This window comes from Solea senegalensis, linkage group LG8 (assembly GCF_019176455.1).
Source record: "Solea senegalensis isolate Sse05_10M linkage group LG8, IFAPA_SoseM_1, whole genome shotgun sequence".
NCBI lineage: Eukaryota > Metazoa > Chordata > Actinopteri > Pleuronectiformes > Soleidae > Solea > Solea senegalensis.
The window spans coordinates 11,715,276-11,736,259 of record NC_058028.1 but is presented as its reverse complement, the minus strand read 5'-3'; the positions used below and the strand labels follow the sequence as shown (position 1 = coordinate 11,736,259).

The window sequence follows — 20,984 nt, the reverse complement described above, 5'->3', positions numbered from 1 at the left end:
ACTTGAAACAACGTGACATTTAGAAACTATAAACTAACTGACAGAATTATTGGCAACGACAATGTCATTGCTGAACCGAAAATGTCAACACAGCACAAGTACATACAGTACTAAAGCGTATTATAGAAGCGCTGTCGTGATATATAGACGCAGATTCCTTCTCATCTGGAGCTGAAAACTTTTTGCCTGAAAATAAAAACCCTCTGCCGTGTAGATGAAACATACAAACACACTAATTAAAGATAGAAGGAGCGGGGTTATTATTACATTTTACGGCCGAACAAAACCTCAGTGGGAGAGCAAAAATATGCACACACATCATTATTATTATTATTATTATTATTATTATTATTATTATTATTAATAATAATATGCGACCACAATGACCAGCAGTTGTGAACTCTGCAGCTAATTGAGTTATTGTAAGTGTGTTAGTCTGAGTTAAAAGAGCTCCAGCAGAAATCTGACCCAGTGCTGCTCGGTGGCTCGCAGTGGCTGGCAGCTAACGCTCACCTGGGTCAATACTTAGATCCTGTGTCTCCAGTCCAGCAATTCTCTGCTTCCATGACTTCCATTCAAAGGCTGCATTCACCGGGCTTCTCCTTTTATAGGCCGACTATTCCCCCGCTGCCTCAAACTATATGTCTTCTCCCTCCTGCTCCCACATCCTCCACTTCCTTCCTCCTGCTCCTCCTCATACTCATCCTATACCAACAACACTTGAAGCACATTTGAAACGAGCGTTTTTCCTTTGCATACCCAGCGACGCACATATCGACCATTTTGAAACAATCAATATTTCTGCAGATCTTCAGACATCACAGCCCACAGCTCATCAGCAACTTCCTGATTCTGTTTACTTCCTCTTCCATCAAAATGGCATGCATTTTGTAAATGACAGTCCCATTCAGCATGGTGGCACATACAGTAAATGTGGACATGCAGTGCATGAGCTCTCCATCAGGTTATGGGAGCTCCGAGAACCACTTGGAGCAATATTTTGAAAGACGTTTCCACAAAAGAAGCAGCTACAATGTGCCTGATGTTAGCCACGGTTGATGTTAGCCATGTCTTCGGATTTGCCGTTAACTCAGACCGTAGAGCCAGTTATACTCCCCACATTATGTGTTTGTGTCATGCTAGTGTCAGAGTATTACAGCCCATCAGAGCTAAATGGCCGCAAGATAGAAACTATCTATGAGAGCAGCTCTCAGCAGGCAGAGAGACCACAATTACCACCCAGCTCTGCTCTCGCCCTCCGCTGAACGCCTCACTCACTGATCGACTGTTCGCCGGCTGACTAAACGACTGGCTGATTTCACCTAACTCACATCAAACACAAATGAAAAAAGAAATCAGTTACATCCACAAGAGTTAAAGTGACATTATAGAAAACGGTGCTGTAATCTCGTGAAATACTCTGCGTGTGCTGTGTATCTGCCACAGGAAGTAATACATTCCTAAATCAAGTGAAATCAAGTCTCCACAAGAGAGTTAATACCTGACTGAAGCCCATCACGACACAACCACATACTTAAAAGCAACTTTTCCTTAATTGATTTAGCAGAAATACTGCAATGTTCAATGCCCTCAAGTTGAAAAATCCCTTCTTTTTTTTTCTTTTTTTTTTGACAAAAGCTGTTTGATTTCCAACAATTTCAAAAAGCAATGGGTGGGCTGAGAAGAAGTCAATAGACATTTTCACACTCAAAAGGCTGCTGCTAAATCATTTTTCTCAAACCTATAAACCATTCACATGTTCTGCAGACAGAAAAAGAAATGACAGGACCCGCTACAATTAGCTCAGGGATAACATTTGGAAACAGCGCAGCCTCCTTTGTGATTCACAATCCTGCCTAATCTGAAACCTCCCTGCAGCAGCAGTATGTGCCAGGCCAGCTCCTTTATTCTGGTCCAATAATAAACCACCCGACATTGCTGCTGTCCCAAAAGCCCCCGCGGTTGCCATGGCAGTTAATAAGGCTCATTAAGATCAAAGAGGAGACTGTTGACTCTCCAGCGGAGACGAGTCGAGCCCAGTGGAATGCAATTAAGGCCGACGCAGAGATCCTCTGCGTACCTGATGTTATGCTAACAAGTGCGGATACAGCTATATGGGATATTTCGGGAGGAGGAGAGGTTTGCAGGAATGTGTCCGTGTGCTGCGACTGGGAGTCAAACATTCTGCATTTAAATGTGTGTAATGTGTTTCTCCGTGAAAGCAATAGGTGAGGAGAGGGAGATCACACGGATAATGGGTGTCGACTGCCGTCCCATTACAGACTGAAGACTTACAATTAGTGTGACTGCCCGTCTAATTTTATATTTCAGCAATTGTTAGAAATAACTTTGAACGAGAGCGAGCAACATGAATTCAATTGCACACAGTCCAATTACAGGTTGTTACATGATACATTTAATAAACAGGGTTTTCACTGTGTCCTGCGTCTGCTGGTCCCGACAGTGTGCGGTGGGTCTCTGATCTGAAGGTTTCAAGTCGTGCTGCTCACTAAACAGGAAGGGGATGGTTTGTATCTGATTGGGATGAGTGGAAGACCACCTCTATCACCTCATCTGATTGTGTCCGTCATAGAAACTCAGGTTTTTGTGCCTTAGAAACAGAAAAGGGACGACGTAAATTGCAGGACGCTGTCTCAGCTCACGTATCACTGCCTCACGTGGACAAGAGATGAAATGAAAAAGAACCGGTTATTGGATTTATGTATATTTGACCTTTGAAAATGATATTTGCATCCACTGGTTGACTTTTTTTTACGATCAAAAGCCTAATCAGATATTCTAAAATCATACTTGCTAAAATGCAAATGTAGCATCATTTTTGGCTCAAGACATGAGTGTATTTGACGCTTATATCGGCATAAATGTGTGACATATGGTCATGAAGGCCTGAGAGCAGAGATAAAAAACTAAACAAAAGAGTCTACACTCACACAGACACCGACAGTACACCTGCCCAAGACACGAGAGGTATTTAGTTAAAAGCTGAGCAATGAAGGAGATGATTTTGCCTTGTTTTTTTTAAACATAAAAAAACTAAAATATAAAGGTCATTGCCACAGAAAATCAGCACTTTAAGCATTCGGGACCCAGGAGCAGCTGGCCTTCTGCTGCCTCCATCAGCAAATTTGTTTTAGATAAGTAAACCTGAACAAATAGCACATTTGAACTTGATGTCGGAGGCAACAGTGTCTCAACAACTCGTGCTTGCTGTGGTGTTACATTGTTAATTACTTGTACGGTGAGATTACTGAACCCATTCTGCAGATAAAGCAGACTTAAACTGGTATTATGTTTCATTAGGTTAATCTCTTGTTGATCAGGTAAATTGTGTTTTTCCTGGTGTCCCTGCTGACAGCCACAGTCTCACTGAGAATGTGCCCGTCTCGTTTCCTGCAGGTTCAAAGCATTGTTCATGAGAACTGTCTCATTATTTATTATTGATAAAAAAACAAATGTGCTGCTTTTACAGCTCAGCTAAGGAGTGGACTACAGCTATCAAACAAAAAGGAGAGCAAAGAGAAAGTTTTTTGTTTTTTTTGTTTAATACTTAGATAAAGACCAAATCTTAAGATAAGATTTATTTTCCTTTTTTCCTGTTTCGCTGTAACTTACAAAGTCTTGCAAATCTTCAGTCAAAATTGCCGTTTGTGGACGCTGAGCTTTACCGGCAGCAAAAAACCAAACACACGACATGGAGGCTTTTGAACACGCACAATCTGCGGTTCTCTTGGGTTTGTGTGGCTGAACACAGGGATTGGTTTGGTTTGGAAAAAAAAAACTTCAAAGAACACACGACAAACTTCAAGGACTTAAAATAAATCCATTGAAATCCAGTCAAGAAAACAGTGCTGGGACCGACTTCTGGAACTCAATCAAATCTCTCATGAAGAGAGATTATTAAAGGATTGAAGTTTCCTTTCAAGTGACGCGCTGCACCTTCAGAGGAACGTCTCTACTTTGTGAAGGTGTTTACTTAGACTCTACTCATGGATTGGAGCTGCTTTTCAATTGTCGTTTATTCATTTTTGACCATTTCCTGACCTGCGTGAGACAGGTCAAGAAACCATGACGATTGGTGTCTTATGAAACAGTGTCTTATGACATGATAGCAGCATTTATTTAGATTTAATGTTCATTGAGTGAGTGTTTCTGCCCCTTTTTCCAAGTTACATTTCACTTTCGACATCTGACAGTTATTCAACCGTTTAGGAACTACAGTACTGAGAAGCTGACGTCACAAACACGTGACGCGCTGGGGAATCTTGTCTGTGATTGGCCGGTCGTTGACCGTATTGACGGAAGTACACGGGTGCAACACTTTATTTCTCTGCTTTCCACTATCCATCCATCCAGATTCTACCACTTTATCCTCCACATGAGGGTTACGGTAATGAGAAGTACGCATGCGAGGACAGGATGGTCACAGACTAGGTTACTCCAGTCCACTTGGTGGCAGTAATGCTCTTCAAGGCTGGTTTGTCAACAGCTACTGAGACAGAGTGACACAACCCCAAGATCACTGTGTTTTTTTAATCTCATGAATTGACTGTTGCCATCGCCTAAAAAAAACACACACATCATAACCACATTGTGTTATCGTACATTGACACACAACACGACGACTCTTTAATTCATCCATTAATTCTTAATGACATGTTTCAGCTCTGCCAGTTTGTATAAAACTGAACCGTTTTAAACTTTTACAGCCAGACCATCACATCTGACAAAAACCTACAGCGTGGACATTTTTTAAAACATTTTAAAACGTCTCCCTGCCGCAGTTCTGATGCTGTTCAGTATCTCTGAATTATGGCTCAAAGGATAAGATTAATGTTGAGTGAATGTGCAAAAATCATCTAAGGGCCTGGATTAGTTCTGGGTATCAACAAGTACTAAAAACACGTCGCTAATTATATATCACTCATTCTAGATCTAAAAAAAAAATAAAATGTCAGAGCTTTGAATTCACTGCATGTTTAATTGATCAGCTTCGCTCATTGAAATCAATGAAGCTGCACGTTCAGTTCAGTCCTATAGCCAGACCCAAGGTCCCAATATTATCACCAAACCTTAATTAAAGATAAAGACTTTGGTCACATATCATCAGTAATGAGGACATTTCCCCAGTGTCCCCAGTTAATACAAGCTGACAAGTGTTACTGTGACTTTATAAACACTGATTCTCACAGTCTGATCATGTGGAGATCTCTGGTGTGTGTGTGTGTGTGTGTGTGTGTGAGAGAGAGAGCTGTACCTTAACAATAAATAAAAACAGCCGCTCCTGGGACGTTCATAATAATCACGTTAATCACAACTGCGGTGCCACATGTACACAAAGGTGATCAAGTTACAGACATCTTCATCTCAACATGACTGGAGAACAAGCGGTGTCTCAACTTCTCAACTCTGACACCAGAACAGAACTGATTCTACTGAGCTGCAGATACAGACTATAACACACACTTGTTCGTATCGTCAGGGATGTCAAACTAATTTTGAGTTCCAGGGCCACATACGGCACAATCTGATCTCCTGTGGGCCGGACCAGTCAAATAACAGCATAATAACCTATGAACAATGACATTTTCCCCTTTGTTTTATATTTAATGAAGTACATTTTTACAAAACACATTACAAACAACTTGAAATTTCTTGAGAAAAACAAGTGCAATTTCAACAATATCAAGCCTAAGGTATCTGGAACTGAAAAATATAATATTTCACATTATGATAAGATTCTAATTATAATGTGGTTATAATTTGCACAAGTTCATCCAGGGGCCAGATTGGACTCACTGGTGGGCCGGTTCTGGCCCGCGGGCCGTATGTTTGACACCTATGTACCTGTGATATCTAGAAAATTTAACATTTTAACATTTTCTGACTATTCTACAGCCATAATATCAAAAATAAATCCAGGTCATAAGAGGGTTAAGGGCGGATTGAAAAATGCCTGTGCTCCGTGTTCGCTGAAGATGCTCCATCATTACTGCAGCCACTCTAAATCATGTTGTATGTTATTCACACAGATATTCAAATGTCAAGGAGAGGAGGGTAAGTGGAAGATCCACACACAAGGACGGAGGGTCTGCATTATTAATCATTTTTCCGTGAAGACGTTTTCACGTTTGTGACTACTTTGCCTCGTTACTAACTGTTGCCGCTTGACACTTCCTTTTAGGTTTGCCCCCAAATTGGTCCAAACCACTTTGTTTTCGTTCGTCCTTTTGACACAAACCAATTGGATTCCACTTCCTGCTGAACATTATTTGTTTTGTTTTTGAAGTTAATTCGCTTACCTTCTCTGTCATCTGGTTGCCAGGTCAATCCTTCCTGAGACCTAGAACAAGAACAGAAGAGGACATTTATTTTTCACCACTGTGGAAACATCAGGTAACATCTCACACATAAGTCAGTGTTTTTGTCTCTAAATCTCATAGAATGCCAAAAAACCAACAATCACTGGAAAGGACCTGTGTGTGGGATGTAGCGACATCTAGAGGTGAAAAGCCATATTGCGAGCAACAGAATACCATTTGCAAACAGATATGGTGGCTGCCATGGAAGAGACACGAGGGTATCATAAAGGTTCATAATCGTCACATGATAATGAACTAACGAATAAATAAATCATAAATTACTTCTATAATGTAATTATAGAAGTAATAAAAAAATCTTGGGATAGATCCCCAAATTCTACAAACTTTGTTTTTAGACTAAAATAAACTCCAGGACGATTCTCAGTGGCAGATTTTAATGACTGTTATCAAATAAAGCATCAATGAATAATAATAAAAGAAGATGAACAGATGTTGAAGGTGTGAAAAGTCAAGTGGCAGGATATAAACTGTGTTATAAATAACTTTGCTTGTGTTTACACCGTCCCTCAGCCGTCTTTTTTTTTTTTTGCTCTGGCAGTTAGTGAGTGGGAGGAGAGGATGAGGGAGCGATGAAGCCATGAGTCACCGCCGTCTTTTTCTTTTTGGCAAAATACATTTGGTGAAGACGCGCCAAAAGCCGCGACGCAGACGCAAATGGATTCATTTTGAAGACACGGACGCGACTGACAAATGGACGTCGCCACAGGAGATGAGGAATAAACGAAGGGAAAAACGCAGCAGAATGAATTACAGAGACGATTTTAGCTCCATCTAGATGTCTGTGTGTCTGATGGATGACTTGTAAACACTGACACAGGGAGGGGGGAGTGAGCAATTCAAAATGAATAAAAAAGTACTCTTATCATTTTGATCTGAATACAGAGCCTCTCTCCTCTTTTGTACCATCCTAAAGTTTCCCCCCTTCTCTCCATCATCCCTTTTTTTACATTTCTCTTCCTTCCATTAACTCATCGCAGAGGAAATGTCAGACATGGCAGATCAAAGCCGTCTTAGGCTGCATCCGCTGAATGAAATCGGACAAGTTTTTAGATCAACTTTGATCTGCAGGAAGAGCGTCACATCACGCTGACACGCACCGGACTTGAGATTAAAATAACATTTTCTTTGTTGTCAGGTTTGTTGTTACCAGTTTACTTGCAGACATGAATCCAACAAGACAGTATTCTGTATTCCTTCCCTCTGCCTTCCTTATTTCAATCATTTGCTACCATTGTCTTTGCAGTGTAATATGTCAATTATAAGACTTCAAGACTGAAATGCTTGAAAATGCCGTGTTTTTAGTGAGTTTTATGAAAGGAATCCTGGGTCCAACACTGTGCCCTGTACATCGCTCACACAGTCACACAGAGACGATCACACTTGGTTTGTTTCCTCTGTAGCACCAGGACTTAATCACGCCGACTTATCCAGCAGCAGCTGTTACGTCAGGGCCATCACGTTCGACTGCACAGCTCTGAACACGATGCGGAGGCAGCAGCAGCAGCAGCAGCAGCAGCAGCAGCCATGGTTGTCTGATCCGATCATCATGCAAACAAAATGTTCAGAGATTCCGCTCCATAGTAAATCTGCCCTGTCATTAATGCAGAGGTCATTTCAGAGTCGATCGCAGAAAACCTGCGGGGAGAGTCTGAAAAGTTCAAGTGCACTTTGATGTTGAGGAAGGAAAAAGAGCTGTGGAGAGGCTCTGATGGAAGGGAAGGCTAACACTCTTATTATTGTGTGAGTTTTCCCTTTTAGGGTGTGTGGGCTAATGCTATGCAGGAGGCAGAGTTGTTTTATGCTGATGACCGTGCAGAGTTTCAAGTTTAAGTAAAGGAGGGATGAGAAACGCTGAGGCACCAGAGTATTAGCATTAGGGCCGGCAGAGAGGCAGGGCGGACCAACAACAACAACAACAACAACAACAACAACACACAGTTCCACCCACACATACTGCGCACACAGCTACTCTTCATGCAAACTAATCCAACCTTAACATCATAAATTAAATACACTTTGAATAATTCAGGAATAAAACACAAATGCACAGTGTGTTCACAGCAGAAAAGAACAACACTCTTCAGGTTGTGTGAGTGGCCTCCATCTGTAAGTTTAAATGTTATTTACTGAAATCATTCAAGTCAATTCAGCTGAGAGTCTTCCTGGTCCTATTATTTGTTTAAAAAAAACTTATGATAAGAGGCTTATGATAAACCAACTACAGTCATTTTAAATATGAGTGTGTATAATTGTTCTTTATTTTCTTCACGTAAACATCCGACGACGAGACCAAAGGAAAATGTCCTGCTTCAGCTCAACAATGTCAGTTCCACTCTAAGTTTGAGTTGGGGAAACAACAGGAAAGGTTTCATTCGATTTACTCACTTAAACCTAACACAGGCCACTGATCAGTTTAGTCACAGCCGTCAGTCAACCTCCGTTAAAGTAAACAACACTCGCTCTAAACGTGTTAAAACGCACACTTTTCCCTTCAGTGTCACACGACTAAGATAAAGCCACGTCATGCTCAGTCGAAATTATAAATGGTTTACAGTCACCTTGACACACGCGGCAATACCTTGTGACATGTTGCGTCAGTTGTAAAACGGTTTGCGCGTGTAAATATAACCTGACGTGTAAAGAGCATTCATTAGACTAGAAAATCACTCCATACTGTAAACGCAGGTCCCGGACACACGCGGGGCCAACACAACTCCGGGTTCTGTGCATCGCAGCGGGGGACTGTGGCTAAAAGAAGAGTTGATAAATAAATCCTTTTAAAGAGCTGCATCATATGAAAGAGGGCCTCAACTGTGACTCATTACTATTATCCTTCTGTCACAGCTGCGCTGCAGCTCATTAACCCCCCTCACATCTTCACTGATTCTTTCTGCATGATCGTCTCAGGTTTGCTATGAAGCAATAAAAACATACTGATTGCTGATTCAAAAGAAGGTGCATGAAACAAGCCTGGAAGCACACAGCTGTGCGTAAACAATATCCTGATGAGTTGTTTGTTTAAAATAACCTGGATAATGTTGTCGACACTTTGCGGCTGAAAGAAAATCAATCGACATTTGGACACTCGACGATGAATTGACAGTTCTGTCCTTTCAACTCGTAACAACTTTGCATTTTTTATATTATTTGCCTTTAAGGGACAGTTCTGGATTGGTTTTAAGTGCGGTTGTATCATAGTCGGTGTGACTACAGATGACTGCGCTCCGAGTGCTCCCTGATGTGAGAGCGGGCAAGCGTGAGATCAGTGGCTGCGACCGACGGCAACAGGAGAAACTGATTTTAGCCACTATGCAAAAGGTTCATCGGGTAAAAACTGGGCCAGATCTTTCCTAGAATATCTTCACCGCTTTATGCCTGAGACTATTTCGCCAACTGCTCGGTCTCCTGCACCAAAGTCCATCAACAAAATAACACATTTGAACATACTGTTCTCTATGGAGATTATTGTGGTAGAGTGACATTGTTAACGTGGCAATAAAGAGGCAAACATATTCGACTACTAAAGTTTTTATAACCTCTCTTCGTGCACTAATCATGCATGCTCAAAAGACAACACCAGAGCTTATGCTAGCTTGCTAAATCCAACAAGAGAGGTGCAGCAACGTTATGGCAGACAACAGGTGTTGGTCGCACACGAAAGACCAAGAAAAAGGCTGATGCAGAGCGATCCAACACCAGAGTGAAGATCGGTGCTGAAAGCTCAGAAAGGGCTGCAAAGTGATGCCATGATGGCTCAGCTTCACTTAATGTCTCTGTGATCTTTTGAGAGCATTTGTTGTTTCCCGGCATCACGTCGTCCTTTGAAGTATCCAAACAAAATGGTTAGCGCCACCGGAAAGTACCGAAAGTTACCGTTGCTGTGCAGTGCTGGTGAATCTGTGTTTGTGTGTTTGTTGTGCGTTCCTGCGACCTGGAGGCGTAGCTTCAGGGGAAGTCTGAAGACTTTGGAATTCTAAATGTAGCCCACTCTAACCGTTTTTCCAGGATCTCCAACCCAGTGGGCCTGCAGAGCACAGTCACCTCTGATTATTCGTCAGTACCTCATACAAACACTTACATAACCTGAGCTATCCATTTACTTATTATGGGAGCTAATGTGACAGGAACACATTAAAATTCTAATTTGACACAGCAGGACATGATGCATTTAAATAGGAAGCACTTTCTGTTGAACACAATTGTAGTTGTTGCACAAGCAAAGCTGTGCGCTCGGGTTAGAATTCAAGCAATGACGAACATGATGAGCACAATTTCATCATCACTGAATGAACGCTGGACCAAACTGCAAAAGTAAAATCTGGATTGCAAATTTTTAAAATAAGCCGAACACCTTCTGACTCTCCTGGAACCTATGAGTGAAGCTCCCTCTCTCTATCCATCTCTCCTAAGCATCTTCTGTCTCTCTGTCAGTCAACTTCAGCTACAACAGCAACAACACACCACAGCCACAGTCTTTTAACGCGAGTGTGAGAGAGAGACTGGCGAAGAAGAGCTGTGTGTGTGTGTCTGTGTGTACACACACAGACACACACACACAGGCATGTATCTGTCTATGTGCTTATGTGCTCATATGGGTGAGTCAGGGTAAGTGGTGCATGCCTGAGGTGCAACCCATCCATGCATGCACAAGTCTGTGTGTCCGTGAGTGAGTGTGCGTGTGTGTGTGTGTGTGTGTGTGTGTCAGATTGATTCTGTGGTGATTTCTGCCTTCTATTCTTCATGAATGATTCAAAAGACTCTGAAATGTGTTTCTGACCAGTGCACATTCCATCTCTAAAGCCGTTTGTCTCTCCCTCTCTCACACTGTCACACACACATACAGAGATGGATACCTAGATAGATGGAGAGGGAGGGAGAGAGGGAGAGAGAGGAAGGGGGATGTGCCACCTGGTGAGTGTGCAATGTATTAGTGAGTCTGTTTGTGTGTGAGCCTCCATGTTTTCAAGTGTGCAAATATGGTTGTGCACATTTGTGTGTGTGTGTGTGTGTGTGTGTGTGTGAGAGAGGTAGGCAAATCAGAGAGGCACCCCAGAGCTATGGCTGGATCAGAGCAGAGCAAAGAGCAGCGATCAGAAGGGGATGCTCAGCCCTAATCTGTTTACGGGCTCCAAACTTTGCTCACTCAACTGGCGGAGAGCCACTCGGGTGAAGTCCAGGACAACAAACACACACAAACACACACACACACACACAGGTCAGACACTTCAAACACTGCAAAAATCCAAATAATGCTGCTATTTACCAAAAAGAGAACTGTGTTTGATGCTGTGTTGGTCACCAGAATACAAAGACATCCAGGTAAATCAGACTGGAACAAGAAGCTGCAGTGGGTTACCAGTAAGAACAAATGGAATTTAATATGCGACTATGCTGTAATGTGTGTGGCATTTCCCTAAAATTAACAAGCGCTCTGCTTTTATTCCACTAGAACGAGCCTTCACCAACGTTTCCATTAACATGTTTCTACTAATAGAAAAAAACAGTTTTCAGAAATGAGCGAAAAGCTTCCTTCTGACCGCCTCAGTTTTATATGAATAAAAACAATTGTGACCAGCGTGTTTTCACAATAAATCACGTTCACATCAAAATCCCATTTTGAAAAAAAAATGGAATTAGCCAAGTACAAAGCCAGGTGTCTGTACTCCAGTGAGTCCTGGTGGACCTGGTCAGACCCCGTCAGAGGTCTAGGGGTCAGAGAGCTTCTATGAATGTGGATGACAGGTCCTAATGGGCTTCTGATGCTTCACAAGGGTGAAGGCGAGGAAAAGGGAAAATGATGAAGAATAGTTTAATTTTACCAGCAGAGGAACAGTGACAGCTGAGGGCGGATGGGGGAGACATATTGGTTGCAAATCAACGTTGTGGGTCAGTTGAAGATTTTGAGCATGTTACCAAACACGGGGCCACACGTGTGAAATCTCACGCCTTTTCTGGTGTTCTTATTGGTTTCTCTCAACACACACCACAGCCCTCACCGCCGCCTCGGTTGCTTTGCAGCTGCTTCCCAGTCAGCTTGTGAAAACATCAAAGCAACAGCAGCAGCGTTCACTCGCGCTGACCTGCTCGACACACAGAGAACACGACTTCGGCCCGGCTGCTCTCATCATGTCAGAGAGGCAGTCGCGGGGGTTGGGTGTTGCGTGGGGGGGGGGTGAAAGAAGCAGGTAACGATTCAAGGTGAAGTTTTAAAAAGGAAATAGTGCAGACAGAAAGTAGGTGACCCTCGGCTCTCCTCCTCCTCCTCCTCCTCCTCCTGGATGAAGTACAACAAAGGAGAGTCGCACGGATGCTGTCTTTGCCGTGGAGCAGAAACTGGAGAGAAACAACCGCACAGTAAAAACCTAAAAAACAGCCACACATGAGCTTGATAATGAGCGATAACTCCATAATGATCTGCAGAGAGTGAACTCTTTATATGTAGGGCTTTAACAGTTGTACTTTGTCAAAGTGAAGCTTGCTATTTCACACTTACTGAAGCACTCTTTGGACAGAGGGAAGCCCTTAACTTTGAGGGAGCTTTTAAACTGTACATATTATCATGTATGATGCTTCTAAATCCTGTTTTGATCAGTGTGGAGTCTGAAAGTGTGGCGAGTTTTCTGCTTGCTGTGATACGACCTGTGTGTGGTGAGCAGCTGGGACTGTACTCAGGCAGCACAAGAAAGCCACTCAAGGACACTATAAATAATCAACATGCGAAGAAGGGCAACAAAAGAAATCAAGCATGATTACAAAATCCCAAGTATATCTGTAAGTCTGAGTCGACGTCAGCGTCTTCTAATCTGACAGAGGAGCATGACATCATGAGCCCGAGGCCGAGTGCGACGCAGAGTTCATGCTATTTGTATCCTACGTTGGATATGAAGAGGGAATTAGGCCTGAAGGCGTCTCCAGTGGGGCAATGCCTCAACCAGCTAAATCCCCACACTCCATCTTTCCTCCTCCCTCATCTGCATCTGCACACAACAGCTGCACAGAAATCGCAAAAGGGATTTTCTCCTCCTCCTCCTCCTCCCCCTCCCCCTCCTCCTCCTCCTCAGGACTAAGAACACGGGCAGAATGCAAGCTTACCAATCTCACTGCTACAAAGGCATAGTTCAGGTTTGCTTGAGTGTGGTTGCACTGATACCACCCTCAATGAACATAGGGCTAGCATCACAAAATAGAAATAAAATATAAAGTTTGTGTCATTTTGTAAAACTGATTAATCCCGGCACCAAAGTCCATAAAGAAAATCTACGATTGTACATCGCAGCACACAGGAGTTGTTGACGCATTGCTGCCACGGCCATTACATTTAAATGTGAGCGAGACACCACAGGAGCTGAATGTCTCCTGTTTAGTCTCGGTCACAACTATGTGGGACATGCTGAAAACTTGAGGCTGAAGGAAGAGGAGCAACAACGATGAGAACTAGAGCGGAAGAGGAGGGCAAGTGAGGAGAGGACAGGACAAGAAAGAGCAAAGAGATGTATGAAAGATGTGACAGGAGGACAGAGGACAAGAGGACGGTGGAGGAAAAGGACTCAAAAGAGGAATGTGAGAAGCTGACGAGGTAAGAGAAGATGACAGGAGACGATGAGAGTCAGATGGAGGACGAGGAGAGATGTAAATAAGAAGAGGAAAATGAAAAATGCAGGTGCATCAATAATTGTTCTTATTTTGGAATCATAAACCCTGTGAACATCATCATCGAATCAAACTGTGAGGTACCTTGAGTTTCCCCGGCCCTCGTCTTACATAAGCAAACATGAGGAGAAAGCAGAGCCAGTGAACACAACACGAGTCACGTTCTGCTTTGCTCACAACCCCATTCTGCCCCAAAGCCCTCTGGGTAATATGAGCAGTCTTGCACAAAACAGATGCTACAGAGACCGAGCCTCCTGCACCCTCACCATCTTCAGCACCACCACTCCACCCCCCTTATTCTCCGTCACTCAGCTGAATCAATGCCTATTTGGCCTTCACCTCTTCTCTCTTTATCCCTGTCTGTCGTGCATCTATCCATCCTTACTTCTTTTTGTTCTGCATATCAGCCTCTCACAGTCTGCTTCTCTATTTTATTTAATCTCGTCTTCCTCCACTGAATATATGGAGCGCTGTATATATATATATATATTAATGTTAGTTTAACAGTTTTATCATCCGGCACCTAATATGACATTTAAATGTTAAAAACATACAATTACTTTGTACCTTTACTACTTAACAACCATCTTCTGACAACCGAAGCCACGTAAATGTCAAGCTTATTATATCATCCACTTTGCTCCGTCGCTAAGTTTCAAAACTTTATCCCCGTGTCTGGCGCTCTGCCACTTCCAAAAACTCTCCAGGATGATTAAGCGCACCTTTGCGTGAGTTTAAATGTTGATTTACAGGTGCACAGATGTACAGATTTCTCGACACTCATGGTTTGCAGGATTTTCTGAAGAATGAGACTTCAACAAATTTCAATTCCTGCTCTCTTTCCATTTGAGTTTCAGACATAGAGGGCATGTGCAGAGCAGTCAGCACTGACGGCGTCTGCCTTTATGTGCACAAATGTCCCCAGAACAAATGTGCATATTATTGACTTCATCAAATGTCCCTAAACGCTCTATGCTGCATTAAAGATTCATGCGTCACAGGGTCAGCATGTCTGCTCTGGCCAACTCCACTGGGAGCAAATATGGAAACAGATTAACGTGACGACTTTCTTTTACCCCAGACCATCATTATAATTATTGATTCATCTGTCAATGATTTTCCTCGATGAGTCCATTACTTAATGTGATGTGTGTCCTTAAACAAACCAAAGACTTTCTTTCTAGAATCCATTTAAAGACACCACAGAAGCATTCAAACCTCCATTATCAAATTAGTAGGGCGACTTATTTACTAATTAAATACGTCTGTAACCATGGAGACAGATTTCCTCTCTGAATGATCAGCTCTAAAACCTAGTTTTATGGTTTGTCTTAGTCATGGTTTTAGATTAGGGTTACTAAGAGTTTACTAAGAGGATTATGAGAGGATTATTCATAGTTGGGATGGTTAAGGTTAGGGTCAGGGTTAGTAGTAATTATGGTTAAGGTTAGAGTAAGTCTCCAGGAAAGTTAAAGCAATGTCCTCTGAAGTCATGGAAACCTGTATGTGTGTGTGTATGTGTGTGTGTGTGTGTGTGTGTGTGTGTGTGTGTGTGTGTGTGTGTGTGTGTGTGTGAGATGCTAAGCATGACTAAATGAGAGCATCTGTGCTCAACCCTGAATAATTGAAGTTTATTTATATATAGAGAAGAAGTGATGCAAACATTGCACGTTTTTGTTGTTGTTGTTTTTTTGCCTAACCACACATCAGATGTGTTAAGTGCAGATGGTAAGATCACGAATCACACACCTCCTGTCACGTTAACACACAGACTCACAATGAAGTGTGATTATTCAAAGCAGCGGTCCATGATTCTATTCAGGTTCCTCCTCTCATGGAATGAAGAGGAAGAGCCCGAAGGTCGACAGCTGCACACAAAACAACAGAACGCACAAGTGGTGTCATGAATCCCCCGATGGCTCGAGACCAGAGGTGTCAAACTGGAGGCCCGCGGGCCACATGCGGCCCACCACTTAATATCATGCTATAATGAAAACATGGCCTGTGATCTCCTCTTCCTTTAACCCTCAGGCTTCACTTTCATTTACTACCCTCTTAAGTCGAAATGGACCAAAACTTCCACTTCCAAAAACTGCTATAAAAACATTAAAGATTAATATTTTTAACATTCCACAATTCTCCTGGGTTTTAATTCTTTAAATGCCAGCTTGATTACTCAATGTCATTGGTGTTATTTATTAAAAAAACCCACCAAAATGAGTTATTTTCCATATTACAAATGTTGGGCGACTTTTGTCTATATATGATATATGTATGTATATGTATATGTATATGTATATACATATATATATATATACACACATATATATATATATATATATATATATATATATATATATATATATATATATATAGACGAGCTGTGATTCCAGACACCGCAGAGACACCTTCTTCTTTTCCTCTCACCTATTCGTCTGCCTCTCTTGAAGACATTCTTTTTTAAGTTGTCACTCCCACCACTGCTCTCATATTTTACTTGCCCCTCTCCGTCACTGTCACTTGTCTGCCTCACCACCACCTGCCCCCCAGTCCTCTCCCTCTATGCTTTTTTTTTCCCCAGACAAATGGACCTGATATTTTGTGCATTCATGTGAAGGTATAATGTGTGAGTTCTGTTTAGTGAGTCAGAGTTGGTGCAACTTGCACATTTCCTGCTGTGCAAATCAATTTTGCACTATTCTGGTTGGCGAGTTACAAGTCTCACATTTAGTGAAAATGGATTTGAGGGGCCAATCAATTCTAGGCTCTTTGCCTCCTCCCTCTTAACTCTCTCTGCCACTGTGCTCAACATCTATTTATCAGCCTCTCTCTTCTCTCCTCTGTCATGATTTCCCATCATCCTCCTCTCAGCTCCATGAGATGATCGCCCGAGGTTTCTCTGTGAAAAGTGACATCCTGTCGCCTCCCTGCTCTCAGGTCTGCACTTGCCTCTCATCCTGTCTTGTTTGGTTCCATTGTTCCTGTCACGCTCATCACCTTCTCCTCCACATACATACTTTCAGATAGTCAATGCCAAGAAAGCATTTGAGATGAAGGGCGGAGGAGGACACGGGTGAAGAGAGCAACTGGAGGAAGACACGGGGGGATGGAGAAAAAGTATCACAGCTTCACAAAGAATAACACAGTCACATACAACTTTGACTCATTGTCTGATGAACAGTGTTTTTTTTAAGATCACCCTAACCAAAGTGTTATTCTAAACCTCATCATAAACAGTTAATGATAAACCCTTACGTAACCTCACCACAATTCATTACCTAACCAGGGTTTAATCTCCATTAGCCCTTTCACACCGGCAGGGTTCTGTGCCGGTTCCGGGTCCCTAAACTAAAAAGAAAATGGGTCGGAATCTGAAAAATTGGTTCTCAGCTTAACCATCAAATTGTTGGTTCTTCCTCGCAAACCGTGACATCATCAGAGGGCGTGTCATATAGAGGAAGTAGAGGGAGTGTTTTGTTTACTTTTGTTTACTTTTACCCCCTTAGTACAGTTCGTTTGGATCGGTGTGAACGTGGTCTGAGTCCTCTGATGAGGACCTCTTGCAAGTGAACCCTGGAGTGGTTCATCAATGGTGTTTAATCCACATCCACAAGTGAGGAGAAGTGAGAACCTGGTCGGAGAGCCTGGTAGATCCCGACTCTTCCTCCTTCACAGGCAAACTAGCACATTTAGCAAAGCACCATGAGCCCGGAGCGCTGCAAAAAACATGCGAGTCAAAATTTGACTCGCATTTTGCTGATGTTAGCTCGGGGTAAATGCGCTAGTGGATGGGGAAGAGTTGGCATATACTGTATGCTCTGACTGTGGCGACTTTTCAGTGGTTCTCCTCCCAGTTTCCAGTCCCGCACCTCATTGGGGAATGTGGAAGAAAACACTGCGGACACCAGGCCCACCTGCTGGCCACCTGCCAGAGTAGCAAGGCAGATGAACACTATTTGAGCAATAGATCCGTGAACCAAAACCAGCTGAAAGATAATTGAATAAACCAAATTTACATCAGGAACGAACCAACTAAACGGACAATAAGGTGTGAACACACCCTTAAACTGGTGTGAACGTGGGCTGGTGTCACCAGGAAGCACCGAGATTCAGAGAATACAGAACGGAACCAGAACCGTGTTCCGAAGATCAGGACTAAAAAGGTCCTAAAGACAAAGCACCAAATTCAAGAACTCACACACACACACACACACACACACACACACAGAGGTCATTTTCAGGTCAGCATGGAGATGAGCAGCATATCCTCCACCGTCAACATGTTTTTTTGGGACATCATTTAGCCACAAGTACGACAGTTGATGTATGATATCTTAAGAATATCTCTCCTGCTTCACCTCGCCGTGCGTGTGACAGCCTTTTACAACAGGAAATTGACGTTCATGTCACTTTGTAGCGAAAAATCTACCATTTCATACGACAGCTCACAGGAGCTGTTGATCCAGTGCTGACTCTGTCTGTGAGATCAGCTGTTATTGTGTGACTGATGTCTGAAATCCTTCATTCCGATTTAATTATGTGATACTAACTCACCAAAAGAGGCAGCAGTAGAGCGGCAGCTTCCGCGATCCTCCGAGATAAAAACTATTTTCTCTGTGGACTTTGGTGCAAGAGACAGAATGAGAGGGTTTCCCCCATCTACTAACACAGAAACACACATTATATCGTCAATCAAGGCTTGTTGGCCTTTAGCACATCGCCCAACACTGTCCTGAAAGCTGTAGAAACAGATGAATTTTAGATCCTGCTCAATGTATCAGCACCAAAACAGAGTTTCTCCATCAGCGGTGCAGCGAAGCTCTCACCGGGATTAGTGTTAATCATTTCCTATCTTGTATTTTTGCGGCCCTTTCTTAAATTATGTGACGCACATGTTGTGGTCTTTGAATTTGTAATCTCTTAATTGTCTTATCAGCTCATGGTGAATCAGCCCCGACAGAGCGGGCACGTGGGAGCAGTTAATCCAGTTCATTAACGTTGTGTGATGATGTATGAAGACGTTTCCTTCCCGCTCATTCAGATGGGGATAAATGCCAACGGTCACATGGAGGTCACCGGCTGACCTCTGCTGCGTCTCACACTGAACTGGACTGATAGGATCAGGTTCAGCTGCGGAGGCTGATCAATGTCATGAACTCAGCCCGGTGATTGATGGCAGATAAAGGAGTTTGTGTCAGCAGCACTGAGTGGACACACAGCTGTATGTTTGAGTGTGTACTTAACTCCAGGTTTGTGTGGAGACAGATGTTCCTACATCATCAAACACTGCCACATCTGGTCGCCTCTCTTAAAGGCAGAGGTGGGTAGTAACCTGCTGCATTTACTCCGTTACAAATACTTTGTAATTTTAGGAGTCATGAGACTCCTAAAGAGAGGTGTATTTAATTTCCCAAAGAATGAATGTATTATTGTTTTAGTTCAAGGGTGTATTTAATATTTATTTTAAATATTATTATTGAACATATCTTAATTTGAACATTGCTGTTTTACATTATGTTATGTCTATTTTGTGCCATTTGTGTTGCTCTGAATATTTCAAAAATAAATCTGGAGAAACTCAGTACTTGAATAGTCTTTTCACTGCATACTTTTTTCATTCTTACTCCAGTAATTATCAGCTTAAAGTAACAGTACTTTTACTTGAGTCACTTTCTTGGCTACTCTACCCACCTCTGCTTAAAAGGCATAGTTGCTGACTATCGACGCAGCAGTTTCTTTTCCTGAAAATGGTTTAAAAATAAAAGCTTGAAAATGAGTCTCGGAGCATAATTTGATCGATGACTCAAGAATCAATATGACATGATATCACGAGGACCCCAACTGCTTAATGCGCCTGATCCAGTGTTCTCCACAGAGGCCCCAGTTCTGTCATATAAATGAGATTTGACATGGAAGTCATACAGTGAGGTCCTCTTATTAGTGTAGTCAATCCATGACTCTGACCAGATCTCTCCACACACAGTTAATCACATCTGGCTTAGGTGTCCCTCCTCCAGTGCACCAATTACACCACTGCAGTGGAACCAGAGCTGAGTCCACTGAATTCTCACTCACTGTGCATGTGCTTGTGTGTGTGTGTGTGTGTGCAAAGTGTGTGTGTGTGTGTGTGTGAGTGTGTGTGTGTGTGTGTGAGGGCAGATGTAAAGTGTTTGGGTTTTTTTTCCAGTGGAGGTTTTGAAGGTTTTTATGGCCGTGCAATCCATCAATCTGTCAAATCCCGTGTGACACTTGAGCAGCACTGTATCACTTTGCTTGTGTGTTTGTTTATTTATTTATTGTTGCAGATATTTCAGTGGACGTTTTTTTAAACAAACAGACACCCTTGTGTCTGAATGCCCATGCATCAAAATAAACAAAAATTCAAACTTCAACAACAAACAGCTACGGTGAGTCTCAAGTATAAATGTTTGAAAAAAGTGTCGTCCCAACTATGATTGTATTCCTTTTCACCTTTCTTTTGTATATACATATACAGTATATATACATATATATATACGTGTGTGTGTGTGTGTGTGTGTGTATATATATACATACGTGTGTGTGTGTGTGTATATATATATATATACACACACACACACACATACACACACACATATGTATATATATACATATATATATATATATATATATATATATACATATATATACACATACATATATATAAATAAAAATCAGCAAAACCATTTTGGTGAAGTACAGACAGTTCAGTTTTCATTCAGGTCAGAGGTCATGTCAGTTATGTCTCTGTTGTGTTAATCAGCACAGTGATTGGACGGGCAGGATCCCTATCACTCTTCTCTCTCTCCATCTCTCTTCAATCAGATCTTCTCTCTGATTATTATCATTACTCTTTCATTAGGACTCTGTTCTTGGCAGAAAAGCTCCTCATCTCCATTTAAAATGGCCGTGCAT

At 42.3% G+C, this 20,984-nt stretch overlaps 1 protein-coding gene across 3 annotated transcripts in view; it reads right to left on the bottom strand.

Moving 5' to 3' along the window:
• The window catches only part of si:cabz01090165.1 (uncharacterized protein LOC100333421 homolog), a 219,372-nt gene that overhangs the window by 161,464 nt on the left and 36,924 nt on the right, over positions 1–20,984 (bottom strand). For all 3 annotated transcript variants that reach the window (XM_044032537.1, XM_044032541.1, XM_044032538.1), the window contains exon 2: positions 6,321–6,361. The gene's annotated coding sequence lies outside the window, so the exon portion shown is untranslated. The remainder of the gene's footprint in view (positions 1–6,320; positions 6,362–20,984) is intronic.